Genomic DNA, 6,212 nt, shown 5'->3' on the forward strand with positions numbered 1-6,212 from the left:
ACATAGGCACTTTGAAGAGTTTTCTGGAGGACAGAAATAACTCAGTTATGAATATTCATGTATGGTAGTAGTTACTTTGTAATTTAAAATTTCAATATTCACTGTATTTAAGACTATAGGAGGAAGAGAAATGTTCAAAGTGAGCTATTACTAATATGGAGATGCTTCAAATTTCAACAGTACTCACTTTTAAAAAGCCATTGTTAAAAAATATTTTCATACAGGCTCAATTTCCTACTGGTTTAATTACACAGACTGATGATTCCAGAGGAATGATGAGGCATGCTACCCACCTCTTGACAAGAGAGGTGATGACTCAGAAAGAAAGAAAAGAAGGAAGAATCGGGGCCGGCTAGGTGGCACAATGAATAGAGCACCGGCCCTGGAGTCAGGAGGACCTGAGTTCAAATCCAGCCTCAGACACTTAACACAAAACTAGTTGTGTGATCTTGGGCAAGTCACTTAATCCCAATTGCCCTCCAAAAAGCAAAAAAGAAAAGAAAAGAAAGAAGAATGAAAGAAAGAAGGAAGAATGAAAGGAAAGAAGAAAGAGAAAGGAAGGGAGGAAGAATGAAAGCAAGAAAGGAAAGAAGGAAGAGAAAGAAAGCAAGGTAGGAAGGAAGAGAGAGAAAGCAAGACAGCAAGAGAGAGAAAGAAAGAAAGAAAGAAAGAAAGAAAGAAAGAAAGAAAGAAAGAAAGAAAGAAAGAAAGAAAGAAAGAAAGAAAGAAAGAAAGAAAGAAAGAAAGAAAGAAAGAAAGAAAGAAAGAAAGAAAGAAAGGAAAAGATGGTCATTGAAGTATTTTTAAATCACTGACATGCAATAGCCTTGAAAGTTACAGGTTGAATTTATAGATATACTTAAAAGGAAAAGCAAAGGATATATAGGAGATTTGTAGTTCCTTTCTCTGTTCCACTTTGTACTAGGGAATGCTCATTTTATTTGGTGTTTAAATTAAGAATTTTTAAAAATGTAAATGTATTAAAAATGAATTATGTAGGTTATAATTTATACCCAACTGGTGCTTTGCCTTGGACTTTCCTCTGAGAGTCACTGCAGGATTGCCCTGGGAGAGTTTAAGTAGGGAACAAAGAGAAGCCTGATGAGGACAAGTGGAAATAGAAGGTTAATAGGCAATGAGCCAAATCCAACTATTGTTTAAGTTACTCCTCAGGTGTTAAGTGGTGACTGACAGGGAGCAGAATGCCACAAGCCAAATGGTTCTCAATTTACAGATTTCCCAAAGTCACTCTGATTCAGATCGGTGCTGGTTCAGCTGGGGGGGGGGGGGGGGGGGGGGGGGGGGTGCCGGGTGGGGGGGGGAGGGGGGTAGGGGGGGTGCGCAGTGTATCCCTATTAGCTGTAGTGTCCCAAGGATGCCCCTGAGAGGTTAGGGGGCTTCCAGTTGCTACCACCAGTGGGTTCAAGGCATTTCTCAAGACCAGGGTCTCAGACAATTTAAACTGCTGAGCTGGTCATTTCCTTTTCCTTAGAATTCACCTCATTTCCTAGGCAGTGTTAGGACCAGAGATGTTTGGGAGCTAGTCTGGATTTCTGGGGCCACTGTCAGTGGAGGAAAAGTTCAACCTGGGGAGCCTTGGGATGGACCAATACAAATCTGACTGCAAAAGGTTAAGAAATAGCTGAAAATCACGGGCTTGGTCAATACTGAGGCACCTTTGACAGGCATTTTGACAAATGTACCATTTTTTTCAGGACACTGTGGTTATTGGCTTTATTAAAGTGCTGAACCAGCCGGGTCCAAGTTAATTTACTCCTCCCAAACCTTCCTATTTCCTTCAATTGATTCTTAGAATCATGGAACTCCAAGTTGGAAGGGGCCTCAGAAATTGTCTATTACCAGGGTGAGGAACCTGCGGCCTCAAGGCCACATGTGGCCCTCTAGGTCCTCAAGGGCAGCCCTTTGCCTGAATCCAAACTTCCCAGAACAAATCTCCTTAATAAAAAGATTCGTTCTATAAAACCTGGACTCAGTCAAAAGGCTGCACTCAAGGACCTAGAAGGCCACATGTGACCTCCAAGTCATAGATTCACTTATCCTGACCAAAAGTCCCTTAGAATGTGAACCCCTTGAGGGCACAGGCTATTTCTGTCCCTTTGTTGTGTACCTAGCTCTTAGCCCGGTGTCTAGTACTGTAAATGCTTGTTGACTGACTGACTGACAAATGGTTAGTTAGTGATGGAAAACCCATTCCCCACCTAGGTAACCCACCCACTCTTTGGAAACTCAGCCTCTCTATAATTTCCACCTATAATTCCTAGATCTGCCTTCTGGGGCCAAGCCAAAACAGAAACAAAAACACAGAACAAAAACTGGAATCCCTCTTTTACATGATAACTCCCTTCAATGCTTGAAGTTTCTATAATCTCACTTTGAAAATCAGCTATTTGTCCTGCATGTAAGCTACACCATATGAATTACTTAAACTAATAATTAGCCATTTCTTCCAGCATCACCACTTATATGTGATTGGTACCACATGGTACACAAGTCATCTAGGAGCTTTGAATGTCCACAGCTAGAGGTAAAGCTTATGGTCCAGTGGGAACAGATTTGAAAACAGGACCATCAGGCCTCAGCTGATTCTGTACTGATATCCACCCTTTCCAATCGCCAAAGTATAAAATTGTGGCACAGAAAGAAGAAATAGTTTGCATGAAGTTTAGCTTGAACAAGTATTTAGATGAAATAAATCTATTCTGCCCCCAGAAATGTCTATTTTATTTGGTGTTTGTTAGGTTCTAAAGAAAAATAAAGTTTAAAAAATAGATCAAATGACTCAATAGTCAGTCAGTTAGCACTGAAGAAGTGCTTACTACTTGCAGGCACTGTGTGAAGCCCTGGTCAGCACAGAAAGAACATTTCGTCTGAAGTTTAAAATTTAAAAATCTTATAATTTTGTTTCTACAACACTGTATGTTCCAAGAATGCAGGGTCTGTATCTCAACTAAACTTAATATATTAGGTAGCTAGGTAGTACCACAATGGGCCTGGAGTCAGGAAGACTTGAGTTCCAATCCAGCCTTAGACACTTACTAGATGTGTGACCTTGGACAAGTCAATTTACTGTCTGCCTCAGTTTCCTTATCTGTAAATTGGGGGTAATAATAGCACCTACCTCCTAGGGTTGCTGGATCAAATGAGATAATATCCGTAAAGCACTCTGCAAACCTTAAAGTGTGATACAAAGCCTAGCTATTATGTATCTTAGTGTCAGGTGTTAAACTCTGAACAGAGTAAGCTTTTTGACAGGAGAAGGAAGGAAGGAAGGAAGGAAGGAAGGAAGGAAGGAAGGAAGGAAAAAAGTACATTTGGCTGAATGAATCAGAAACCTTGAGTTCCTTCTGCCATGCTAGATGTATTCCCAAACCAGATTTTATTATGAAGTATGATTGATAAATATTTCTAATAGCTCAGCATTGACTTTAAGTCTCAGGGAACTCAAAGATTATGGATATGATAAATAGATCATTTTATTATTATACTGAATAATGTGATAAGAAGCAGCTTGGCATAGTGGATAGATAGCCATACTCAGAGTCAAGTCCCACTGTTGGTTGTGTGACCCTGGACAAGTCCCTTGACCTCTCTATACCCCCAGGCAATTCTCTAAGACTCTTTTTGCATTGGTAGAGGGAATTAACTACACTAAATGAAATCACAGGTCTGGTCCCTAAAGAAATAAATCTGACAGATAATCCATATTAAGAAAAGACTAGGTTGGTGGTGTCCAGTGACCTAAAGGGTTAATGCATGAATTATTTGACTCCCATATTTGATCTTTGTTGAGACGGATAAATTCTATCTGGTGAAATCTAGGGGGTTAAACTCATCAATTGCGGCCTCTTCTGTCTGTTAGTTCTTTTCATCTGTCCGTGCAGCCATATCAAGCATTCCCATCCCCATTCCAGGCCAAAGGCCTCTCCAGTCCTGGGACTGACCATCCCTTTATACCAGCTGTTTAAGGTCTCTTCAGGGCATAAATCTCTTCAGTGTTGCTAATCCATTTAACAGCCTTTATAAAGAAGGCATGTGACTGGTCAACTGATTAACAGGCCATTTTCCACTGAGAAAGAAATGTAACCACCTCAAAATGAAACCCAGCAGAGCTGGGAAAGAGATGGTTTGGTAACCTCTGCTGATTAGAACTGAATTATTTTGTGAAGATTGTCTACCATTAGTCTTGCCCATAACCTCTGTGCCTTCACAAACAAGTTGCTCAGGAGACGCCACCTCATTTTAAATTAATTGCCTGCTTTGAGATATAACTAAAAGTCACAGGATCGGGATATAGTGTAGTAAGGAAACAAGCTGCTTTCTTTTTCATAGATTTTCTGTTAGCCCATCTCCTAGGAGTTGGCCGCGATTAGCTTATGTAGGACTTTTCACTCCCTTACCTGGGGGTCTCTGCAGGCTTTAAACTGCTGTTGGGGCAGCTCTGCATTCCGGGTCTTTCTCTTTTCTGGGTTGGCTGCCCTTGGCAGAAAGGTATCTAGTCCTTCAAATGACAGCAGAGCTGCTAGTCCTAACGTACTAGATCAGGGGTTCTTAACCTGGGGTTTGTAAATTTGTTTTTGCATTTAAAAAATAAAATTAATTCACCATAAATGGTTTTTCTTATAATCGTATATATTTTATTTTATACATTTAAGAATATTATTCTGAGAAGGGGTCCATTGGCTCCACCAAATTGCCAGAGGTCCTCAACACACACACACACACACACACACACACACACATACACACACACACACACAGTTAAGAATTCCTGTGTTAGAGAAACAAGATTCTAAACATTGCTGAAGCATTTTAGAAAGTTTTCTGAAATGGATTCCTGCTAATGTGGTAGTGCTTCCCACCAGACTGGTCTTGGTGATTTGAGAGTGGGAGGTGAGGGAATGATTGGTGGGATGATATTAGAAGTAAACCTTTTTGCACACCAGGTAATGTTTTGGTAAAATATCAACCCTAGTCTCAGTCTTTTTTTAATTTGCAAATTAAAATCCAGAGCTCATTGGGCCTCAGTCTTCTCATCCTCTAAATGGGATTCTGTGTTCCCTCCCCACCTCCAGCTCAACTGGGCTCTTATGATGAGTCCCCCAGTTCTGGAAGCTTATCGATGTGGGTGCCCTTCCACACCCAACCAAACCTTTTTCAATTAGTTTAACTCTTGTCCACAACTGAAGAGATGTGATCCAAGGCCTTTTGAGAAAATTTAAGCTTGATTTACAAACTATTCTCCTTTGAATAAATCTTTATAGCATGTTGTGGCTGTTGCTTTTTTGAGACCCTCTTAAAAGAGTAGCACCTTCTCAAATCACCACGAAAAAAGATTGCCTTCACAAAGGCAAGTTGACTCTGGAGGAAGAATGTACAACATTTGCTTCTCTCCAAAAGAGAATCTCAAAGCTGGGGGGGGGAAGGAGCATGTCTGTGGGTTTGTTTCAGAGGCCAACCTCCCCTACCTCCATTTATCCATTAAGCACGCCTGGGAATTACTTTGGGGCATAAGGCTATGACCCCAGGCCTCTCTCAGGATTCAGGTTTTTTTTTTTCAAGGACTCAACCTCATTGGCTGGCAAAAAGAGCTTTTCATTCTCCCTCTTTTCTAAAAACAGAACCGAGCCACAGGTTCATTCATAGCTAAGGCCCCCATGTTTCCTAAAAGAGAAGTCTCTCTTAGGTGGCGCTCTGACCACAGTCTCAGAGGCCTGGCTTGTCCAGGGAATCATTGCAGCCTTTTTGAATCAAAACACATTGTTAATTTCCATTCCCATCTCCGCTCCCAAGAATTCTCATCTCCTTTGCCAGCAAATCATAACCCCCTCCTCCCCATCCCTGTCCAGTGCACCCTGTGGGGGGGAGGGGGCAGAGAAGACAAAGTCATTTATATAATGTGTCTCCCTGCTGAGCCCCTAATGGCCGAAGCTTTTGTTCTACATTCAGTGGCTGCCTGTGATGGGCAGGAAGCCGCAGTCTCCCTTTGTTCCATGGCCTTATTCAGCAATTTAGATCCATCATAAAAATCAAATATGCATGTTGCAATCGCCTTGCGTACAACAGCTTCAATTTTCGCCTTTCTTTAATTTGAACTCCACAGGGGAAGAAGGCAGAGTGAAGGGAGAAAGGGGGTAGCAAGAGAATCGCTTTGTGTTTTTGCTCAGCAGACTGTGAAAATAGGCAGTAATGAA

This window comes from Petaurus breviceps, unplaced genomic scaffold (genome assembly GCF_028583685.1).
Source record: "Petaurus breviceps papuanus isolate PSGF00001 unplaced genomic scaffold, PetGlider_PUasm1.0 176, whole genome shotgun sequence".
Taxonomy (NCBI): Eukaryota; Metazoa; Chordata; class Mammalia; order Diprotodontia; family Petauridae; genus Petaurus; species Petaurus breviceps.